At 39.2% G+C, this 25,211-nt stretch overlaps 1 long non-coding RNA gene across 1 annotated transcript; it reads left to right on the top strand.

The window, feature by feature from the left end:
• The first annotated feature begins 4,463 nt into the window (after positions 1 to 4,463).
• On the top strand, positions 4,464 to 22,280 carry LOC306806133. The gene is made up of 4 exons (XR_013775405.1): positions 4,464 to 6,141; positions 6,891 to 6,988; positions 7,625 to 13,197; positions 18,504 to 22,280. It is a non-coding gene; the product is annotated as an uncharacterized lncRNA (long non-coding RNA).
• Positions 22,281 to 25,211: the final 2,931 nt, after the last annotated feature.

Genomic DNA, 25,211 nt, shown 5'->3' with positions numbered 1-25,211 from the left:
TTTTGGAAGAATATTTTGCATCTTGCTTTAAACTATTCCAGAAGGTAAAAGGATATTAGCTAGACTGTGTGTTGGCTCATGTACTGCTATGTCACTAATGGCAAGGAGTTTTATTCCTGTTTTCTGCAGTCACAGACTGTAAGAAATGCAAAGAAATCATGGAGCAACCAGGGTAGTAAAGGTACCCCTGGATTCAGAGGGAACAAACTCCAACCACCACATGGAGCTTTGGTCCTTTAAGTCTTTATAGCTCATGCAGAACAGAAACAATTTGACATGTATAACAAGAAACATTGCAAATTGTTTGCCAAACAAAGACTTATACTGCAGATGGAAGAACTGATGAAAATTGTTTATAGATGGGGAACTCAATGTAGATTTTTCAAGAACAAGGTTGTTGTCTTTCTTGCCAAAACAAACAAATCTGATAAACCATCTCATTGCTTTAGGCTGCCTGAGGACCCACTGCAAAGTCTATTCACCTTTTTCCACAGAAAATTTGTGTATTGTCAATACATAAGTGTATTGTCCACAGTTACACTGTGGCAGCTGCAGAGGAAGTGGAAGGTTCTCAGGAATACATTAGGGAGAACTGGATTTTTGGCTTCTGAAACAGTGTGGAGTGCTTTTGGAAACTGTGGAAGTTTATAAGCTGGATGTTACTGCTACAAAAGGTTATCTGTAAGTTAAACATAATAGTAATTAATCTGCTATCTTTAGATCTTAACACTAACAACACAATGAAATTGAGAATTCCTGTCTTCTAGAATTGAGTTTCCAAGATGCCTTCATTCCTGTGAACATACCCTGATCTGCACTTAGAGATTTGCAGTGTTACCTTTAGAAATCTGTGCACAGATGTTTCTACAAAGCACTGTGTAATCATCCCAAACAACTGGTTTCAATGGGCCAGTTATTTAGGAAATCATGTAATGAGAACATAAATACAATCCCTGATACTGACATAAAACATGTATTAGCAAAATAATATAGTTTGTATTTCCCTGATACAGAGCAGACCCTGGAAATACATAACTCATAATGTCCTTAAAATCCTGTTATACCTGTAAACATCTGTATTGGCAGAGAGGCCCTGCTGCATCCTGGGCTGCAGTAGGAGGAGCATTGCTAGGAAGTCAAAGGAGCTGATCATTCCCCTTTGCCCAGCACTGGTGAGACTTCAGTGGGAGTGCTGTGCCCAGTTCTGGGCTCCACTCAGCAGAAGGAGGTGGCCATGGTGGAGGGAGGGAGGGAGGGAGGGAGGAAAGGGCTGTGAGGATGGATTAGAGGAGCATCTGTCCTGGGCCTGCCCAGGGAGGTTTTGAAATTGATGTCATTGAAGAAACTCCAAACTCAACTGAGCAAGGTCCTGAGCACCCTGCCCTGGGTGATCCAGCTTTGAGCTGGGCTTGGACTGAGTGATCTGCAGAGATGCTTCCAGACTGGGAATGTTTGAGGCAGTTTGCTTGTGTCCCATCAGCTTTTTAGCTGCAACTCAACTGTGGAGGAATCCTAAGGAGAGCAAAGGCTGTGACCCTAGAAATTCATCCAGATGGCTGAGGCCCAGAAAAGGCATAATGGGAGCTGCTAAGTATTCTGAGTGTCTCATCAGAGTGATATTTCACTTGAAAATACAAAATAGAAATTACTTGGGTCTTAATGACACTGAATACCCATAATGTTCTCTCACTTCAGCTGGACTGCAGATGGTAACAGCCTATCTCTATCTGAGCACACTTGTTTTAGTTTAATCTTGCCCTGTAAAATCTTAACATATATTTTACTCTAGAAATTAATACTCGGTGCTTTACGGTGCAGAATTTATTTGCTGGTTTGTTCCTCACTTTGTTTCCTTACTAGTACTGATATTAAGAAATTAAAATCTATTGTGACATATTAATTCAGTAATAAGTACACATTATGTCTCAAGGAATTGAGAATATCATCATTTGAGCAAGGTGAAATCAAAATATGTAATTACATTGCATTTTCTATGGCACTTATATTGTAACTATTCTTACAGTACCTTCAGAGTAAGAAGCAAGATAAAATTCAAAAAGGGCTTTCATAGTTTAAAAAGATTTATATTGAAAGATTTATGTTGAAAGGTGAAGATATATTTTTTTTTTAAATCAGCTGAATAGTGATTGGAAGATTCACCTGTGTTTTTTCTTTATGAAAGAAGCCAATGTGCAGTATTGAGAATTCCCAGATCCTCCTTCTTTTGAAAATTCTTTGCTTTTTACATTGCCTCTAAGGAAAAAGAAAAGCACACTAGAAAACAAGAAATTGAGCATCATTCCACAAGTAATTGGGAAATAAAGAGATTATAAAGCATTTTATTTGATTTTGACTTTGCATTTCAGCAAGTGAAACAGTAAGTAATATTATCAACAGTAAGTAATATGTTATCAGTATATGGAGTCACATTGAGTTTGACAGACCAAGGCATAAATATATAAATAACTCCTGTGATAATTATTAGAGGACATCAAATTTTTCTAGGGATTAGATAATTTGAAAATTAAGACTTCAGACAAAAATAGCACATGAAGGTCAAAGGTACTTAGTCATTGGTTGCTATCTCTGCACCACTTTCTCCTGACTTAATGCTTTTACCTCTCTGATTCAGTCTCCTCTTTCCTGAGTGGGATGGGGTTTTTGGTGGGGAGAGTATTACTTTAAATTGACACCTCTAGCAGGAGTTCCTACTTGTACTGATTTCCTTCTATAAATGTGTAACCTATTATATCTATCCAAACCTGGCTGAGCTCCAAGTCACCCATTTCTCAGTAATACAGGAAATTAAATCTAATGTCTAATAAGCATAGAGGCTTATGCAACCTTCATTCCCTGTAAAAAGTATTAAATAACATAATAATATTACATTGTCTTTTGATAGCTGGAGAGTTGTGCACTTGGTTTTAATGTAGATCAAACTGGCTCTGCATTTGGGCCTGAAGAGTCTGGCTTTATCCATCCTTTTTTGCAGACTTACTGAATTTCACCTCAAAAATTCTCCTCCTATTAAAAGACCCCCTAAAATGTTAATGTGTAGAGTTTGGTCCCTTTCTCCCCTTCTCCCCTTTGTTCCCAAGAGGTCTGTGTCCCCCCTGATCTCATGCTGGGGGTGCTGCTGCTTTTTTTATTCATTCTATCTCTCTCAGGGTTTTCCAGCCTGAACAGATTTCTGATTTTCCATCCCATTTTCTGATAATACCCACCACAGCTCTTTGCCAGTTGGTGCAGCCTTTAAAAATGCAGAAATCTGACTTTAGGCCATACAGGCTAGCAACATAATTTCAGGGCTTTGTCTCCTGCATGTACCAATTCAGTAAGTGGATTTATACTGAATAATTTTAAACTGTCACAGCCCTCTGAAGCCATTTCTATCTTGCTGCTGTAATACATAAAATGACATAAGGTCATAATGCTGTGGAAATTGGTTTTGGAGTTGATATGCTAATTCAGCAAGAAATCAGTTCTAGCAGAAAATTATTTTAATCTAGTGCCATGCTACTTTGTTGGCTTTTAGGAAAGAGATAATTAAAATATTCAAGGGAGTTCCAAGTCAGTGGAAAAAATATCATTTTGGAGATTTAAGGTTATTTTTTTGCCACACAGTTTATTAGCTTCTTTTCTGAAAGCAAATAAGTTGAATGTGATGAACAAAAATATGACATTTTCACGTGCTCAAAAAAGTAAAAAATAAGATTTTTTTAGAACTGAGTTCTGCATTAGAATAAACTTGGTTCAATCTTTTCTGTGTCACTCACCCTATGTTTACAGTAACTGCTCCTGCAATTTTGTGGATGAAAACTTCCATGCAGATATATCCAGGGCCATTAATGAGGTTACATTATGCAACTAATTGCTGTGGGGAACAAAATTACATTAATGGTGCCTAAGGAGAAAGAGAATCTCTGCACTCAGTGTGAGTAAGGGATAGCCAATGCCTTATTTTTGTCAAAACAAATATTTAAGTTAAATTAAAAGCAGTAGTTGATTTCTGAGAATAATCACTTAAGAGTTTGAAAAGCCTATGTTTCTTTCAAAGCACTGCACTTATACTAAGGAATTTCTAAGCTCAAAAAAGAAAGTAACTGTAATGTTTACTTTATTAATATGGCAAAGGAAAAAAAATTACCAGCATAAACTCTTTCATCTTTTTGAGATGAAGAAGGGGGAAAAATCCATTTCTAAGAAGTATTTTAAAATATCTGAATTGTAAAAGTAGTGCTGTCATTGTCATATTTTCAAAGATATTTCAATTTTTTAATAAAGACAAAAAATATAACATTTTTCTCTCTATTCTCTCATAAAAAAGGTGTGATGCTGCTGTTTGCAGAGGAAGGACACAAGCTACATCAAGAGTAGTGTCTGTTCTAGAGTGAGGGGTGAGCTCCACTGGAGATGAGTTGACTTTCCTGGCTGCAGTGCTCAGTATTTTATTTTAGCATCTGCTTCTGCACTTTATGTTAGTGCAAGTACCAGCTTGTATGTTATTGAAGAGAGAGAAATAGAAAATGCAATTCAATGTTTTATTTCATGCTCCCCAAGTTTACTCAGACAGACACACCCAGAGTGAATGTGCTGCACTCAGCTTGGAGATCTTGTGTTATAAATTCTGGCTCTCCTGTGCTTTCCTGCTTTGCCCATAGAGCAGATAAGAGAATCATAACAGGAACACCCTGTTACCTCAGCTGCAAAAGGTTATGAGAATCTAATGGCCAAGAGAGTGGAATTTAAATTTATTTTTGTTTGGCTTGTGTTTCAGCAAGCATTTAAAATATCCACTAGTTTATCTTTGTCAGAGATTGTTTTTTGGCTTAGCTTGGACACCAGTCTTACTGTTGAGTTTACATTTATGGAGTAGGACCTGAGGTTTTCTCCATGTGTTCAGTATTATGGTTTTGACTTTGCAAATCTTGTTGCTTGGGATAGGTGTAAAAGTCATGTCTGCATGTACAGCAAGACCAGAACTGGGATTTGGATGCTGCAGCTTAGTCAATTGAAGAGGAACAAAAGTTTGAAAGCTGCTGTTCCTCTTGGCTGACAGGCAGAAGAATTGGTAAAACTGCAGACAACTGTGCACCCCAATGATGGTATCTATTATAAATTTTATTTCGTAGTTGGATTTTGAGGAATTGTTTTTAAAATGTAGTTATTTTACTCTCCTTTAGCAAACCATGTGTGACCATAGCTGCTTTTCCAAAATGCCTGATTTTCTTTTTTCTGTGGCTACCAGTCAAGTTCTCGACATAGGAATGTCCACAAGGTGGTGCCACAGCTAAGAAGTTTGCAACAAATAAGGCAAAAGCAATTTGATAATTCTATCTGCTTTTTGTAACTGAATAAAATATCTGCATCATTAAAGAATTAATAATTATTTCATAAGCCAAATATCACAAGTTTGCAAGCTCTTTTTTTAAACCACTTGTGTGGGCAGAGGTGGGTCTGTCTGCTGAGCAAGAACAACATCCACATGCCTGTGTCTGACCCAAATCCTGTAAAAAATGAAGAGGCTCAGGGTTTAGCAGGCAGACTGATGAAGAGATGAGTGTTTCCTAGCAGGATTACCTGTGCCAACACTGGCATGTGTCATGTTTTTGTCTCGGTCACTTCAGCAGGAATCAGCCTGAATCCTGACAAGCAGAATAGTTCATCCACAACTTCAGCCAAAACAGCTTCCACTTACCCTAGAGTGACTATGGCACATCAGACCCTAATTTCCTGAGTTTTTTCTAGAACCAGGGATAGCCAGGCTCCCTGTCCTATGCTAATTAACAGCTGACTGTTAATTCCAAAGGGGTGTGAAGTGCCTACAGAGGCACATGCACACTTGCTCAAGTTTATGAGCATCTTCCTAGAAAAAAATCAGACTAGAGAATGTACAAGGCAGTAACAGGGATAGTAAGATGTCAAGTGTACCATCCAGTACAGAAAAGACAATAAAACTTCCAGGAAAATGTTGTTTGTATGGATTTGGATGACTGCACTGACTTGTATGTCCCAGAAGAGCTGAAGTGCAGCAGGATTTGGCCATTCCCCTCAGGTGTGTGTCAGTTTTTCAGCTACCCTTGGCCACATGGTGCTTCTTGCACCCCTGCCCTGCTCCCCTCAGTGACATCTGCAATCCAGGTATGCATGCTAGCACAAGAAATACTCCCTGTCAGCTTCTGCAGTGGACAAATTGAGTTTGAATCATTCATTCTTCACATAATTTTGTACCAAAAACAGCAAGAAAAAGAGATACTTTAAAATACCATTCAGACAAAGCAGTGCATTGACTTGCCTCCAGCTAGGATCTCTGGTAGGCCTGTATCAGAAAGAGAAAAATAGCAGGGTTTGCATAATGTTTCCTCTAAATTGCTACATTATTATTTTAAAACATAGTGAAATTCTTCTGGCTTGTAAGAGTCTCAGTGGAAATTAGGTATACCCAGGAAAAATGGTTTATCCACCAGTTATAAAGTAAAATGAGAGTCAGAAGCTTATTGAATCCAATTCTAAAAGTTGTCAAATAACACACTGACCACCCTTTTATTTTTTTATAAGATCATGTGTATAAATTATAATTTAAAGTGGTTTGCAGTATTTCAAAACTTTGTACTGGTTTCAACATCTGTGTGAAAAACTCAGTGTCTAATCTGAGAACTAACTAAAAGTATAAAGTCATGAACAGGTCAAGTAGATTTAATTTCTGAGTCAGTCTGTTGAGTTGGCTTGAACTAAATGAATCATGACACTGACATTGTCAGAATATTCCTGTAAGATTGTTCTGAGTGTATGGCTGCAATGTGTCTTGCAATTAACATATTTCTGGTTTAGGTCAGATTTTGCTTGTTCTTTGACTTTGCAAAATTCTTTCAAAAATGTTTACTTTTCAGATATTTTGCACAGAGCAAAAATGATGCTGTATTCTGAAGGGAGTGAATAACAGAGTATCAGATCATACATCTAAGTCTCCACGGTGTGAAAACCCTAGGTATGCATTATTTCAGTAATTTAACAATTGAATTGAAATCCTGAACACTCTCCCTTGCAGTATTTGCAACAATTTTGCGCTTAAGTATTTTTAAAAGATCAAAACTGTTTTTTCCCTTAAGCCTGGTTTTCTAGTTTCCCATTTAAGCTATCATGAGCAAAACCTGCTTCAGCTCTATGTCTAATCTTAGTGGTAGGAGGTGGCTGTGAGTGCTGTGAGTTGGAGTCAGGGCGAGCAGGGCTCAGCAGTGCTGTTGCAGATGCAGGAAACAATCAAGGATGGCAGTGGTATCCTGCAGGATGTGTGTGACATGCTCAGGGGGGTTTGATTTACACAGGGCCACACTATGGATTATACATTCTGGTCATTGTGGTATTGTTATTGCTGGGCTGGATCTAAGCACAGGAAATACATATAAGCACGTTTGAAGTGATAACATCCACTGCTGTTTGAAAGGCAATATTTTATTCTCGTACATAATACAGCGTTTGCAAGGGAAAATTGATAATTTACTAACTAGTACTTAGCATGACTTTTAGAGTAAAAGCTGATTCATTGTGGGAAGGCCACAACCAGCTTCTACAAATAAATCCACTTGAACTTTTGCTCTTAATCACTGTTGGTTTTTTTTTTCAGTATGGACTGTAATCCAAGATCAGGAAGGAGACAATGCATTGTCATCTGAAACACAAGAAAGATCAAAATAAGTTTTCAGTGTGCTACCAAAACCACAGTGCTAGGTTTCTGTTAAGGAGAATGAGTAATACCATTCTGGCTGTGAAGGTTGCTGTGAGTGGGTAATAATTCCATCTAAGTAATAGGGCAGATTATGTATTCTGCAAGAAAATAAATAATCCCAGGTAAAATCTTGCCCTATTTCTTCAGCTCAGTAAGAAAGCCCACCAGCATACCCACTTAGTTGAAGTTGCTCTATGCATACTTGTCTAACTTTAGGATTCAGGAACATCCTACATCCCCAAACCAGCCTTGTTCAGGAACACATTGCCTCCAACCTTGGTGTGGAAGGAGGGATCTGTTCCTGCTGCTGCTCCCAGGATGTGGGATACGGGTTGACCCTCAGTTCTGCAGCTGCAGGCAGCATGTGTCAAGGCCCCTCTCAGAGCCCCTCTCCCCATTCCTGTTTAACACTGTAGGCTTCAGACCTTTCTCTGCACCCAGGGAAATTACTGATCAAGCCAGGGCTCACCCAAGTTCCCTCCTGGAGGGGGATATGGATCTGTTCAGAGAGGGATGCACAAAATTTCAAATTTTGTGTGCCAACCTATCTACACTGACAGAACACAGGTAACATATTGTGCATGCTGTGCCTATTTCTTACTTCATTTTCCCAAGGAAAATAGATTAAAATGGGTATTAAGTTTCCCTCTTGTTCCTCCAATAATAGAAAATTACTAGGGATGAGAAAATCAGACAGAGATTTTGTTTTCTAGAAAGGGCTTCCAGCTAAATTTTTTTTTTTAATATTATGAAACATTCTTGCCTGCCTTAGTAGATGAGAAAAGTAACAGTAGAACTGTGAAACAAATTAATACATCAGAAATATCGATCCCTGGACCATAGCTAAATCTATATTTATATTTGTAGTGGTGTTGCAGATCGATAATACAATGCTATACGGGTGCTATACTGTATACATTGATTTGTTAAAATGATAGTCAAGGGTGAGGCTGTAAACAGACACTGCAACATATAATAAAGGACTGACCTACTAACAGATCTAATAATAAAGCAAATCTAATAAAAAATGTCAAATAAGTGACAAGCACATACATAAAGTAACCCAAAGTCTAATAATTTGTTTCACAGTTTCATGAAAATGTTTTTATTGTTTTCTGTCTATATTATTTAACATTAAGTTTTCCTTTATAAATTTTAAATGCTACTGGTCTGAAATTTTTGTTCAGACAGTCTAACAGAACAGAAATATAATTCTTCCAGATGTCATACTTACAAAATTTTTAAATTATAATCCTGCTGATGCCTAATATTAATATGCCTTTCCATTGGGGTAGCCTAGTTACAGTCTTCTTTTGGAAGTGCCACCTGCTTAAATAAAATTGGTTTGCAAAGTAATGCTAAGATATGTTTAGTTTTAATTAAGATCTTTGCTATTTTCCTGAATAGGTATCTCTGTCCCTAGTTTTAACTTTTAATACTCTGTTTCACAAATGAATGGCTTCAATCATACTGGAAGTACTTATGTAAGTTTTCACAGTTGATTGCTGGGATGAGAGCTGTAAAAACAAAGATCAGGTGAAGATCCTTTCTTGGAACACACTAGGATGTGAACATCTATTTTTATTTGTAGTTCATAAGTCTACTTATTAAATAGACAATAATAACTTTAATCAAATATATTTACATTTTTGTGTGTCACTGAAGTCAAACAGCACACTTACATGGCTGCAGTGTGTGTGAATCTTCCTGCAGTACATTCTGGATTTGGCTTTCATTAGCCAGTAAGACATGTTGCCTGCAAAAATATCACAGCTTGAAAAAGAGCCTCTGACTTCATATGGGAAATGTATTTAATCCCTCTTACATGACATCAAAATCACTGTGCCTTTAATTGTGACTATGGAAATGAAAATACCAGGCCACAGGATTTGCAATTAACTTGAGACATCCAGAGGAAATGCTGTAAGTTGCTTTAGTCTCTTTATTTTGCCTTGTCTGAAATCTGTCTGATTTTTGTTTGAGTTTATAAGAGCAATTGTTAGTAGAAATGTCTGTGTTTCAGCTGAAGTGCTCTAACAAGCTTTCTGGTCTCACTTGGGCAGTGTAACAGAACACCCAAAACAACTGAGATGTCTTTAAGTCATAAATATTTGGTTTAAATATTCTATTAAATACTCCAAAAGGTAAGAGTTCCTTAAGCATAAGAAGACAGAGAGTTTAAAGATCAGACTGAGCCATGCTTCCTGCATTTACTTCTCCAATAGAGCTGCCAGATGCACTCCTCCACATTTTGGGTAAGTAATCACTTGAGCCTGGGATCTACTGGACAAACTATGCCTGAACCCATTTGCAGTTATTTTAGGTGACATACTAAAGTGGTCAGCATAAATTTAACAGACTTAATCCAGCACTTTTACAGCATGCCTGAAGAAATTCCTTGGGATTCAGAGTCTAAGGTTTCATTTCAATTAATTGTCAGGATGATGAATATTATTTATTCCACTCTAAGCCTCGTTTTAATCTAAAACATGGTCAGATAGGGTCAATGCAGAAAAATTATATTTCTTCCTACATAGAAACCCATCTAGATATAATCCAGTTTGCTCTCATGTCTCTAGATTTGGTCTGCAAGGATAATAGGAATGGAGACTGCAGTTGGCCTAGGATTCCCTTGCACTTGAACCTCATCTAATTAGGCAAGCCTACTTTCCCATCAAATAAAATTATTTTAAGCAACAATATTATGAATTGAAACTCCTCAAAATTGTTAAATTCTGTCCAGTTTGGAAGAGGAGCTTTATCAGGGAGATCCTCAGTGAGGCATTGGAAGCCCAGTGGGCAGAGTGCTGGACAGGGATTGAGAAATCTGAGTTCTCTTCCAAACTCTCCTGACTTTTAAATGACCTTGAGCTGTCACTTCTCTGTGCTGCAGTTTCACAGCAGTTTCTGTATGATCAGGATAATAATCCTCCACAAAGGTTTGAGAGCTGCTGAAAGAAAGAGCTGAAGGAACACAACATTTCTTACACTAGCCTGAGCTAGGTGCAGCTATGATTAGAGGTGGCTGGGTTTTGGTCAATTCCTCATCTATTCCAGAAAATCTGGAAAATTTTCATTGTCAGACTCCTTGCTTTCATTTGTCTGTCAAAACACATTTTCATGTTAAAGGTCTTTCTTATCTTTCAGACCATTACAAAATATCTCCAGAAAATTTCATTTTATTTAGTTATGCATTAATACTAACAGTTCATACTCCTGTTACTGGGAACTGCAAAGTGCCTCTCAGGATCATACAAATAACTACTTAACATGGATAATATATCTTTGACCTTAAAAAGAAAATACTTTTGCAATATTATAATTAATATATGTGGGGGAAAAATTATCTGTTGGTTTATATTGTAAAATATTTCAATTTGACTTTCGATTGGAAAAATCCCCTTTGAAAGTAATTTTTTTTTTCAAATTATTTCTTGATTTTACACATTTTGTGTTAATAGACAACAAGCTCTCTGCACAAAAAAGAACAGTCTACTTTCAAAACTGCTGAATGGTTTGACCTCAAGGGCATAGAAACTGTTGACTCATTGTTTTTACTGCATATAATATTAGTCCTTTGTCACATTCAGGGAATGACATCATCTTCTTCATTGTTAGCAGCAGGTTTGAATAACAGAAAAAGTGCAGCATTAGTTGTCTGCTGTGTTTGTTCTTAATAAATGAATGGATATCTGGTACCAAGAATCAGATTAGGGTTTTGGAGTAACATTTAGAAGAAGTTTGTGCCCAGACCCTGCAAAGAGCTCTGCTCCTGGCCACCATCTGCAGGGCAGTCGAGCTGGCAGGAGCACGGAGCCTGCAGAGGGAACATCACTGATGGTTCTGGCTGCTCCAAAGTGATAAGAGGAGGCAAGAAAGAAGAGACTAAGCACAGAATGAAACAGATCTGTTCTTCAAGGTCAGCTTAGTGGAAGGAATCCCTGCACTTCTGTGAATCATACTTCTCTGGAATCTAAATTTATGAAAAATAATTATCTGAAAAGAAGTCATCTCTAGGACACGCAAACAAAACGGGAACTGGTTATCTTCAAAATGCACCATTATAAGAATTTCATCCATTCCAAATTTTTATTCATCTCTATTAGTCTTCTACTCCCTGTAACTGAAGTATCCGTGTCCTAGTCTCAAAGAGTAATTCTTTATCAGAAGTATTTGATTATATCTGCTTCATGGAAGGAGAAGAAGTAATCAGGATTGTGGAAGTCTTCTTTGAGGTGATAGACCACCTTCTTCTGTGCAAATAAAGTTTTAAGTGTTGCTTCCTGGACAGTAAATATTGCCAGTGAAACAGAGTTTACTCAGGGAGAGATTCTTTGAGAGTCTGACAAAGTGCCAAATCCTAATCTGCATTACCCACTGCCTCTAAGTTTTCCCAGGAAAATCTGATTATTTAACTATAAAATTATACCTTTGTGGTTCCAAAAATATTTATGCTGAAGATAAGTTCCTGTGTTGAGAGAATGAATCAAACTGTGCTTTGAGAAGCTGAAATCCATACAGCTGTGAGAGAAGCACCCAGGCCTGGGAAAGCTGAAGGCAACGGGTTAAGGAATCCAGGATGGCTTAATCAGAGGTCCAAATGCCAAGAGTGGACTTAGACAAGGGGGAAATACTTCTGGAATACCAGAGCTAAAAGTGAAAACACAAGTCATGCTGTAAAAGATCAGATCAGACCTTGTTGACTTGGAAGAGATCTCATGTATTGACCTCTTCACTCATGCAGGGAGAGAGCTGCCTTGCATGGAGGTGGCTCAGGTTGGAGCAGGTGCATCTATCCCATTACTGCCCCAAACTTATATCCCAATTTTCAAACTTGTCTGTTATGAGAAGTAAGAAACACTGCACTTTTTTTTCTTTATGTTTCATATGTTTTTGTTATTTTCTCTTCTGGCCCAGAGTTTGTCTTCAATCAACATTTCCAAAAGGTCTCAAGTGGCATAAATTTTGGTGAGGCCAAATCACTTGATTTTTCCTTACCCTGTTTAGAAGAGGCTTTACTTGGACAAAAGCAATAATGCCAGCCATTTCCCTTCATCCTTTAAAATTACTGGTCACCTCTAAAGAACTTGGCCTCTCTTTTGTGTCTCTTTTTGACAACTCATTTGAGTTAAACAGGTTGCTGTGGCCAAATTGAATGCTTGGGAAATGGACCATACAATTAATTTGCAATAGTAAGTTGTCTCAGCATCATTTCTCTTCCTCTCAAGGGGAATGCTGGCTCAAGCAAAAGAAAAGATTAACGTAATAAAAATATTCTAAAGACATCCTGTTAATTGTCCCAAGCTCAGATGTATTGTCTATTCTTCTGTTGTGCACAGCCAGCAAACAGTGTAAAATCCAGAATTCCTTCCCACCATGAAAGCAGAGCTTCAGTGCTACAGGATAATCCCTCTCTTTCTGGAAAGCAGATGAAAACGTGGTGTGGCAAAGCTTTGCTTTGGGTTTCGGAGGTGAGCTCAAATTTGCCCCATTTATGAATATAATAATAGGACTTGTTAATTTAGACACATCAGAAACTTTAATTGAGAGAATAAAGGTTTGTGGAAAAAAAAAAAGGAAAATTGCAAGCAAAGTAACACAAATTTGGGGGATTTTTTTTTCCTCTGAATATGCAAATAAGGCCTTCCATGTTTGTTTGGGGACAGAAAACACTTGAGGTTTTAAATTCAGCCAAACCAGAAACTTTCATTTACAAATATATATGCAATGTTGACCTTGAATATCACATTAAGTGGCAGCAAATCTCATAGAAATAAGTTAACATATCAAATAAAACTCAGAAATATTCACAAGTAACTGACTGAAGCAAAGTTTGCAGAAGAGTTAGATTAAACAAGAGGCTGTAATTCTCTATTTGCTCTAAAATTTCCTTAACAAGGACAAAGTCTGATTTTTGCTTATATGAAAATAGTCATAAAATATGTAAGAAAACACAGAATGTTGTTTGCTTCAGTTCCTGTAAACTAGTCAGTCTGGATGATGAGTCTTCCTGTAAGTGGGAGCACTGCTGAATACTATGCATGAAATCCTGTTCCTCCCCTCATAAACAGCTCAAGCTTTGCCTATGTATCAGTGCAGAAAAATAAGTATTGACTTATTCACAAATTACTTTTTAGGCACTGGATTCCCAGAAATATATTTGTGTAACAGCATTTAGAAGCAAATGAATGTGTTAATAATCAGTTTTTCTTGCATTTTATGGCCTTAAAGACACTTTCACAAACATGATAAAATCATGTTTGTGCTCACTTCCTACCTCTTCTTCTAAAATGAACTTTTGACATCAATTCAATATGCCCCTTTTCATTTTATTTCAGACTGCCAATTAATATATTTCTTAATATTTTATCAAACAAACAGGTTCCCTACAAGATACTGACTTGTTTTCAGGTTGTTTTTTTGCATCTTTCCAAAATGAAGTATTTTGGATGTGGTACAGTGTGTTCGCATGTCAAACATGGATGTTTTAATTCTGTCATTCCCCAGAACAGTAAAGAGAGAAAATAAATCAGATGTTTTATCTGATTGTACTTTGATCAGGTTTTTCTCTGTTCTCAGAAAGAACAGTCTGGAGCTTCACTTGCTCCACAAAAAGCATTTTTAGCTCTGAAAAATATTTTAAAGATATCTCAGGAAAGCCAGACTCAACACTTATCTACTCATCTTAAAAAAAGACTCTCACTGTTTTACCATGGTCATAAATGACCATTTAGTATCTCCTGGTATTTAATCTCCACTACATTAACTGAGGAAAACTTATGAGTAGGAGCCAAAATTGGACAAAATTTCACTTGCCATAATACTTCATATCGCTCTCCATCACTGTCATAAGTGGGTGATAAAAAATGTCTATAATTGTGCTTCTGGGTATATCCTGACACATGGCAATCTAGGAAATACTGACACTGGGTGTGACACAGGTGGAGGAGATGTGTCAGCTTCCCATCAGGGAATTTTGCTGGGTTTTAAGTATAAATTGAAACAAAAAATGTTAGTGGTGAAGTTCATGATGGCCATGGAAGGCTATTGGGAGGGCTTGTGGTTTTTAAAAGAAAAGGCAGATTAATGCTGCCTTCCTTGTGTGATACTCTTGCTATGGGCAGGAGGATATTGCAAATTGTTCTGAACATTGAATAATTTAAGAAAACAATACAACTGTTAAAACCCAGAAGTTAGAATTCAACTGTTTTCTAACTCCTTTATTACCTTCTCAAATTATCCTGCTAAGATCCAGAGTCTAGACCTGTGGGAAATCTCTAAGGAAAAGTCTGAGGAGGGCATTCCTCAAAATAATTTACCATTTAGTTTCCTCAGCATGGTAGAAACTACATTGAACTGTTCTGCCTCCCCTCAGTCTTTCCATTTATAGAAAGTACCCCATAACATATAAACCTTTTTGAAATGTTTGGGAGACCTCTTTGTGCTCCAAGGGAGCTGGTGTTCTCAATATTTATGATATGTACCCAAAATTATTTCTTCCTTTTAGTGTCTCCAGTGCAAAATCATTACATTGCCAGAAATAAATTAAGCCTAACTTGTGGGAGAAAAAAATTGGATTCCATCGTGTGTTTCATATTGTACCATTATGAAAATGGTATATTAAATTCAAATACTTCAATTGTACCATTAGATGTTGTCATTATGTGGCTGGCTAATTGATAGGTTATTCAAATGAACATTATAATTTTAGACTTCTTAGAAGCATCCATGTGAAGAATTTCCAAACTTCAGAGAAGTAAACTGGGTGTTAGGAAGGAAAAACATGTACTGAGAATATTTCCTAGTGCGTGTCACTGAAAAATCATTACATAACTGCCGTGTGCATTCCGGGACTTGGTGCAGTCTATTTTTAATACCCGGTATGAAAGAACTTCCTGCTACTTTTTCTCTTAGAAAGCTGCCTTGTGGTTCATTAGATCATGTTGTCAGACCAAGTTTTTGGCTATCGTGAAACCTCAATTTTTCCTGCTTTAAAAAAAAAAAAAAGAAAAGAAAAAAAAAAGAAAAAAAAGAAAAAGGGAAACTGTATCAGAAGGAAGAATGTGCTGAGCATAAGATACCTTGGAGAGTAAGGTACATTGTGTAAGTGTTGCAGTGGTCCCAGAACTGAACACTGTCAGAACAGGCCCAGTATTAAACCCCAAAAGAAATCTAAACATAACAAACACATGCATGTTTAAGAAAGGCCAAAGAATTTGTGTGCCAAACAGTAGCACCTAGCAAAAATTTTTAATTTTCTGTTTATGAAAACAGATTTATTTCTTTAAATTAGAATACTTTTAATTTGATACGGATCTCCAGTGTTATCACAGGTCACCATTTTGACCATAATTGGGATAACCATGAGCATTAAAATAAAGCATTCTGCTTAAATGCAATGAAAAATTTTCAAACACAGGCTGTGCAAGATATTTCAGAATATTTTAACAGAGAAAGATTACAGCATTAGTGTAGTTTTACTGTTAAAATCCTGGCTGAACAGACTGATAGAGATGAGATGGCCACAGGGACCAACATTTTCACCTCCTCTGACTTCCTGCAAAACAAAGGCCACAGGACTTGCTGAATTAATTTCTTTTCAAGCAAGAACATATCTTCTAGGCAATGGTACAGTCAAGTGACAGAGAACCCACTAAATCTGCTAAGAAGTATTAATTTTATAAAAACGTTTGTACTTGCAAATTAGCAGGCAGTTCATTGTAGATTAGAAAGGGCTTCTGTGACTCTCTTACTTTCATCCCTAGCAGGGGAATGGGATGACAATTTTCAGTGCCAAGCAGCACTCAGTGGTAATTGCTGTAACTCTTGCTGTGAACCTGCTCTGGAGGGCTCTGGCAGGGAGGCAGTGGAACGTGTCAGGCACAGGACTGGAACAGGTCACACCTCAGCTGCCCTCCCTGCCACCACTCTGCAGCCACCACCGGTGCCCTGGAAAGGAGCTTTCAACGTAGGGAGCAGCTCCAATTGTCACAGAAGGGAAACAGTCAACAGTGGGAGATGGGGAGCACTTTGGGAGACTGGTAGGTGATGCTTTCCATGGCACTTGTGATGGTAAACTGCACTGATGAGGATATTTAGGAACCTCAAAGCTAACAAAATATTTGGACTTCCCTTCCTGTTTCTTCAACATTATCCCAGCAGAAGCAATTCCTTTTCCCCTTCACTCTGCTGTCTCTGTAAAATTTCATCTTCACAGAATACTTTTGGATCATTTATCTCTGCACTTTTGTAGATCTTTCAAGTTGGTTTTGTTGCCAAAGAGAATGATCCAGTCCTCAGATGTTGTGCTCCCAGTCTCAACTGAGTACACTCCCCTCTCCCTCTTCACATCAGTATGCTCTGGAATTATTTTCCTCTGTTTTCATTTTTATTTTCAGAAGAAATATTTTCACCCAAAAAGGTGAAATATGACTGTTTTCTGCTTATTTAAACAAAGTTTTTATTAAGAAATTCCTTGCAGGTCACTTAAAATTCTTCCACTGCTCTGCTTAACCTTGTCCAGTGCTTCATAACAACAACTTGTTTTCAGTTGCTTGTCACTGTTTGGGCTGGTATTTTCCAAGCCAAGCATCTGCCTCAGGTTTAATTTTTGGCAGTTGCCAGCTAAACCACTGTAGTAATTTTCAAGAACAAGGTTAAAAAATATTTTGCCCATATTAAAAAATAATAATCTGGTTGCTTCATTGAGAAGTGTTGGTATCCCCATTACAGAAGGAATTTGAAATGAAACACCATCACTGATCTACTTTCATCCATGCACCTTTTAAGTAGCAACTTGGAATTTGGCAACACTGCTGCTGTGGGTTCACAAATGTGCATCCAAATGTAAAAAAGTTAAAAGACTAAAAAAAAAAGTGTCATTTTGTGTGTGATTGGTTAAGAATCATTCACTTTTGTCATTTTGCTGAATTTTGCAAAGGTCAGCCCGAGCTGACATAGCGTGCTCCGTGTTTGGGGGCTTTTGTGGAGCAGCCAGGTACAGTCTCTGCCCAAGGCAGTGGGGACTATGAGTGCTCCTCCCTTCATGTGAGATTTGGGTCCCTCTTCTGTATGCACCATCTCCCTTTCTCCTGCTGCTGCTGAGGAAAGGAGGATGGGTCACAAAGACAAAAGAGTTTAGGAGGAAGCCTGCAAACAGTGAGCAGAAAGTGAGAGGAAGGAGGAGATGAAGATAGTAAAGTCCATGAAGACAACTGCTATTGACCAGTAATAATTCTCCTAGGACATCACAGACAGAAATCAGTTGTGAAATCAGCTCTGCATGACTAGGGGAAATTAAGAGATGTATTTATGTAAGATTATATGTATTTACATAAAGAGATTCTGCTATGTCATGGGAAAAGTATGATATATTGGGTAAGGAGATTAGTAAGCATCATGGAGATAAAGATAAGATGCCAGAGGAAATAATTAAGAAAAAATAAGAGGGTGGATGTGCAGCTGAAGCAAGGGAAACTAGGAGATGAAAATAGAGTGTGAAGTATGTAAGAAGGCAGGAACTAGGGAATGGAGAAATGGATAAACAGTGTGGAAGAGAAAGAGCTGGGAGTTACCTTAAAACAGCACAAAGGAGGAGGAGAAGGCAGGAGCCAGGCAGAAGAAAGGGCATCAAGGGAAAGAAAGGGTGTGAGTACAGACTGAGAATAGGCTGATCTTCTGAGTCAGACAAAATGCAAATTGTGATTTATCTGTAATGGTATAGAAACAGGAATCAGGTATGACTAACATCTATAGCCACATTTGCTTTTCTTGTTAGAGATCTTTATCATATATTCTGGATTTCTGGAGCCAGAGCCCTGGAGTTAAGGTGACCGCATGTCATTATCTGTTTATTTTTCAGGCTTCCTCTCCTGATTTTGTTAACAAACATTCAAGTGCCTAAAGTACAATAAACAGCTTTTTTTAGCCACAGTAAAAAAATATTTCTGCAAAATACATTTGAAAATGCTACAAGTAATTTTGGAATGATAGGTAGACAGCTGTGTCTCACTGGCAGAGCACAGCAAGGCCCTGCATTCAGCTTGATGGCCTTTCACTGTGGGTGTTTGTCCTCTAAGAGGGCTTGCACCATCCCCACTACATTGTGTGTAATTCATCACAGGGGTCAGCAACACTGCCTTGGCAATTTTACTTCCCACCAGCCAGGAAAACTGCCTGGAGATCCAGGAACAGAGAGTGGGAGAGGGCTTGGGTGCTGCCCATGGGCAAAGCAGAGATGGGCACTGAGCAATGAGCAGCAGCCATACAGGGGAGTTGGATGTGTTCTGCCCCGTGGTACTGCTGGAGCTGCAGACACCAGTTCTACTCTTCCAGTGGCAAAACAGGGGGAAACATTGAAATTTGCCCTTACCATGGTGATTCAGTCTGCAAGCATTTGCCATTTATGTTAAAGAAATTCCAGTTTTTTAAATATAAATGGCAAATGCTTCCCCACAAACAATGTGTTTGTTCTATCACATTTTCTCCAAGCTGAAGGCAAGCTTTGCAGAACTGAGCTTTACTTTCCTTTTGAGAATGAAAGCAGCACTGCTGTCAGAAGATTGAGTTGTTAGTGTGTATCAGGTGATAGAAAAAATTACTCTGCACATGGTCTGACATATTTTTTTATATATACTTGGGATCTGCAAGTGTCAATTTGCTGTCTGTTTATCTGTTTGTCATACTGATAGCTTAAATCCACAAACTACACTTCTAATAACAACTCCTAGGGATAAGGTTGCTGTTATTGTTTGGTTCCTCCTAAAGATTAAACAGAGCTAAAAGTTGGTACATTGACCTACTGCTTCCTGAGGCAGATCTCTGTTCAAATTCTGACCTACGTCCCAGCTGAAAACGTGTTCAATCTTTTCTTAATTTGTAGTAGATACTTGTGTACATTACAAAATCGCCTCGCAATTTGGCAAATTAAGTTGTCTGTGGTTAGCTCTGGAATTGCAGAGATATTGCAGTGCACTGCAGCATTGCATAATGAGGTTCCCCAGACTTTCCTTACTCTAGTGAGTAACAGCAATTCTTATCTCTAGCGAGCATCAGATTCACCCCGTTTTTGAGAAAAGAATTAGTATCAAATATATGATGGGCATGTTATGCCTTGTGGCTGCAATGTTGTTTCAATTAACTTCCCTGAATATACTACAATGAAAAGTGTCAGCTTTTTGCCTCAGAGGCCTATAATTAGATTAAATGAATACTGTTAATTATCTACTACCTTCTTTACACAAAACAATATGTTTCCATAAATTAAAATGCTCGTACAAGAAGGAAATTGTTGTTCTCTGCAATACATGTATACAGTATTGGATTGTGAATACTGCGACTGTATCAAAGTGTAGCACAGCTCTTTGTCTGCAGACCTTATTTTACCAGAGCTGAACCAAACTACATCTGAAAAATTCACAGACATCACACTATTTTAAAGCATATATGCTGGTGCAAGGAGGTGATATTACTAAATGTTACAGTGATCATGAAACAAATACACTTTTCTCTTTAACAGATGTTCTCTATAAAATTCTCTTAGGGAGATTAAATACAGCTTTGTTTGTGTACCTACAGTCACACCCTCAAGGACTATGTTATGTACAGAGAACAAAACTGCTTTTTCTAGCAGAGTGTACTTCTCCTTTCACAAAATTTCTAAAAGTCCATTCTGTAGGAAGCATTTACAATTAACAGCTTGGTTTCCAGGCCTGTGTAATTTCCAGCTAATATGGACTGAAACTCTCCTCTGCCTGTTCTCCAGCATTACTAGATGCAAGTAAAAGTTCCTGACTGATCAATTCAGTCCCATCCTGGCATGCCTGATTTGGAAGTGCAGATTTTCAAATGGTGGTACATCACCTCTAGGGTAACATATCTGAAGCAGAAAGTACTCTTTTTGATTTGACAAAGTGTATCCCAATGTCCTTATTTCCATCAGAATAGATGTTAATAACTTCAGGCCTGAACATGGATCCTCCCTCACCAGAAAATTACAATTAACTTTAGCAGAAGCCCTCATTCCGGCCTGCAGTATACTCCGCATATAAATGGGATCTGTACCCAGGATTGCTCTTGTGTTTCATTAAGGTCAAACCCTGAAAAGCTTTTGAATACTCAGTGTTCCTACAAGGCATCACATTTTATTGTGGTTTGTGCTGTGTGTCTTTTCCTTTAAATGTTCATTAGCTCAGTGTGTAGAAGTGTTCATTAAAATATCATTGTGCTGGTAATAATCTTAATATTGAGGAGTGAAGAGGGCTGTGTTGCAATATAAATGCTGCCCCGTTTCCTGCTCTCAGGGTGTAACAGGAGAAAGAAAGACCATCTTGATAGGCACTATCTGCTGAAGGAAAACTTTCACAGGAGCTGTGAATTGACTTTAACCTTTTAGTGGCTGCACTGTGAAGAAAATGTTTCAAGTTTCCTACCCAGAATTAGGCTTCTTTAATTTAAAAGATTCATAAATGCTAGTGGCCCTTGTAATTACTGCCACAAATATCAGACAACAGTTGCAGAGGAACAAAGAAATGCAACTGGAAATATGGTTCAATGGTCTTGTACTTCCCTGAAAAGCTGATTATACTTTTGGCTGATTCATTTTCTTTCAGAGGGAATTTACCCTTTCTTGCAGTTTGAGTCTGGTTGCACCAACGGCACAAAATGTATCTGGAGTTAAGGAAATTGGCTCGGGGTCCTGTGTGCATCAAACTGAAATTTGCCACCGAGTTCTGGATTTTCTTTTATCCCCTGAGTGCCCCCTGTTTTGTCAGATTCAGAAGCCATTTTAACACTAGTTTAAAAATAGAGCCATTTCATCTGTGCTTTTGCAGGTGCCTTGCCCAATTCCCTGCTTTCCCTGCATGACTTATTTTGTAGGATAAGCATTAATCAAAGGTCAAGGTTATTCTGAAGTATCCAACATAGGGGAGTTCTCTTTCTCGTAGGTCCTCAAGCTGAACTTCGCACAATTACAACTGATACTGTGCTGAAAGGTAATTCAAACAGGGGAAAAGTACAAAATGACAAGCAGGAAACTTTGGCACTGTAAAATGTCCCTGGTGATTTCTACTTAGTGCTTCTTCAAAACGCAGAAGCCATTTTACCACTCAGAGCCATGGCAGAAGTGAATTATTATTTTTTCCTGAGTGAGGCTCTGTAGATTAGGGCTGCAGAGCCCGGCTTGGCACATCTGGCTCTCAGAAATGTGCCATGTACTTTACATCCGAAGATAATTTTCTCGCCTCTGTGGCACAGAAGCCAAGAAGCGTGGATTTTTCCTCCCCCCTCTCTCGCCTGTCTGATTTTAAAATGTAACACAAGGTCATGAAAAGCTCCGGCTGGGAGATACACCTTGCTAACCAATTTTTTAAGGAAACCTGGAGAAAAACCTGTTTGGTTTTGCCTTTTACGTGAGCTGAGGTGGGAGAAGATGCTTCTGCATCCCTGGTCGCGGGGCTGGAGGAGGAGAGCCCGGCGCAGCAGCGGGAGCCCCGGCGCCGCCGCCGCCCGGCAGCGGCCGCAAAGATGTGTTAGAAACATCCCCCCGGCCAGACGTGGGTCCCTTCTCTGTACTCACTGCGGATGCGAAATCACAGGAGTTTCGCTGAGGAGACTCCAGTCCCGGCTGCAAGGAAGGAAAGGGAGGGAAAAAAAGAGAAAAGGAAAGAAAAAAAAAAAAAATATAGGGGCGCAGTGCGAGTTGCGGCGGCGGCGGGAGAGGCGGCGGGGGCGGCCGGGGTGTCCGAGCCCCGGGGCCGCTCCGCGCTGCCCGGCCGGCGGCCGCCCCGGGGCTGTCGGCGGGGGCCGGGGCGCAACGGAGCGGCGGCGGAGCCCGCGGAGGAAACTAAATAAATAAAATCAGACTGTTATTTAAGGCGCGTAAATTTAAAATTATTTGGACAGGAAGAGCACGGGGAGCGGAGCCGCAGGAGCCAAAGTAACGGTTTCGGAGCCGGGCGCGGCCCCCCCGCCCCGCGGCCCCGCTGCCCGCGGCCCGCCCGACCTGCCCGCACCTCGGCCGGCGCGACCCTCCCTCCTCCCCGGGGACCCCGGCCGAGCCCTCCGGGAGCACCGACATTTTGAGTGCCTGTGTGGTGGGGCAGGCTGTGCTGAGAGCCGGTGAGAAATCTTTCTTTTTCTCTGTGTCCTTCTTTCTCCTTTCTTCCATTTTTTTTTTCTTCCCCCCCCCCCGCCCCCCCCGCCATGCACAGGATAACAGTCCCCACGGATAAATGCAAAAGCTTTCCTCCCCTCGCTTTTTCGAGGGAATTTCAGCACTTTAGTCAGGAGATAATGTCTGGCTGCTTCTGGCTGCCCAGTGAATTCCCAGGTACATTTGTGGAAGAAACCGTTTTCTTTCTTTTAAAAGATGAAAAGTGGTAGTTTTCTACTGTGTTAACTCTTTCTTCATGTGAACAATGAAATGGCATTTCCTAGGGAGCTAATATCTTACCCCACCGTGGAAAAAAACATTGATTCCATTCCTCTCCCCACACTGTGAGCTGGAAAGAAAGTATTTTCCTGTACTTAAATGTGCAGTGGCTTATTGCACTGGAGACAGAGCAGAATTCACCTTCAAATACCTTCTCACTAAGGGCAAGGCAGTGCCAGGGTCAGCCCTGCACCTCTGCCCCTCTCTTCGTTCCTTGTAGGATCCCTTCAGGATCTGCCCCTTTCCAAAAGGAGTTCAGCAGCCCCCGCCGTTGTTCCGAGGATAATTTAGAAGCAAAGGTCAAGTGTAAGAGCTTTGCTCATCCGTGTAACTGAAATAGGGGAGAGGGCTGTTGCCCCACAGTTGTGTCCTCACACAGTCTGGTCACTGTGAATACTGGTGCAGATACATTTTATGCTCTATTTCTTCACTTTTTTTTTTTTTTTTTTTTTTTTTTTTTTTTTTTTTTTCCTGTGCTTGCTGTGTTTGTTTCTATTTATACTTCTCATCTCGATGCTGCACTGTTTGCTGCCGATTCCTGGGCTGCTGCAGGGCGATGTCAGCTCATGCCTGGAGACTTACTCGGCAGTTGGTTTATGTCTCAATAAAAGCTCTCAAAAATCCTTAATTCCATCTCACACGCTGCACTTTTGCATCTCTGGGTAAATATGGTTGTCGACATTTTCAGGAATATGCGAGTTTTTGAAAATGGACTTTTTGATGTTGCCAAAATAATGGGGGAGAAGTGTCAAAGCAATTTCTGAAACCACATGCGATATTGCAATCCTTTTTAGGTGTCAAGATTCTCTGTTAATGAAACTTGCTTTATATTATTTTCTCCTCGCTCTGTAAATATAAAGACATCTGGAGGAAAGCCGTACCCCAGCAACCAGGCACCTTTTGTCATTGACAAACCCTATAAGGTGCGTGTAAGCCACCAGCTGACTGATTTCTTTGGTTTCCTAGAGGCTCTTTGTAGTAACTATTAACTTCCTGGGATAATAGACGACAATTATTGCTTTTCAAGTATCTAATTAGGGATTTCCATTGATCATCTTGTTTCCGATAAGCTGGAGGGCTCCCAGAGAAAACGCAGCAGTGAAATCAGATAAAACGCATCTTTAAACCAGACTATCGCCCGTGACTCAGCCGCCGAGGCTTGGGGCATGGCCGGGGGGTGATTCGTCCTGGCTTTAACCCTGAACTCCTGGCACGCAATAAAAGCCGCTATTTCTCACTAGGCGGGGCATTTTTCTCGGAAGAGAAGTTGTTCTATTGAGCCACTACTTAAACTTCACCTTAGAGTAAATTAATTGCTGATGAAGCTCCAAATGGGTTTGGAATGAAGTATTTTAGTAGCACAGGTGAAAAAAACCAAACAAATGTGAGAAAGCTGGATATTACCTTCTAGTGTAGCACAGAATTCCTCTTTGTGAGAGGAATGGAGAAGGAAAAGGCTTGGAGCATCCTACAGGACATGAGGAAAGGAAGATGGAGAGAAACACCGAGCGATCTGGGTCGCTTCACCTCGGAGACCTGTGGAATACGTTGCTCAGTTTAATATTTCAGGTGGTTTAGTGCTCTTTCTACAGGGAATTTTGCGGTGTATTTCCACAGTAATGCTTCCTATGTGCTGTGCTGCTCCGATTAATGATCATGCGCACAAATTTTCATATTTCACAGAGGTTTTTAATCAGAACACAGCAGTATGACAGAGCTTATAGTAAATGTGACAGACAGTTTCAGCAAATTATTTTTTACTTGAAAATGTAGTAACTGATTTTGTGGGGCTAATTTTAAAAAGAAGTTAAAAACTAAACTAATGTATTTCCTCTCCTCTTTTAAGTGCTATTTAAAGGAGTATTCATTTTGCATTGATTTAAAACCTTCTATTTTGCACGACTGAAATTTAGACTATTCAAAATGAAGCACTTTAAACTGCCCATCTGCCCAACAAGTAGATCCTGTACAAATGTTAAAAGTTTCATAATAGACTCTTCCCGACATGGTGCTGAGCATCGTTAGCTCCTGTTAAGGCTGGAGAGGCAAATG

This window comes from Erithacus rubecula (genome assembly GCF_903797595.1).
Source record: "Erithacus rubecula genome assembly, chromosome: 10".
NCBI classification, from domain to species: Eukaryota; Metazoa; Chordata; class Aves; order Passeriformes; family Muscicapidae; genus Erithacus; species Erithacus rubecula.
The sequence above is the reverse complement of the archived record's forward strand: the minus strand, read 5'-3'. Positions and strand labels throughout refer to the sequence as shown.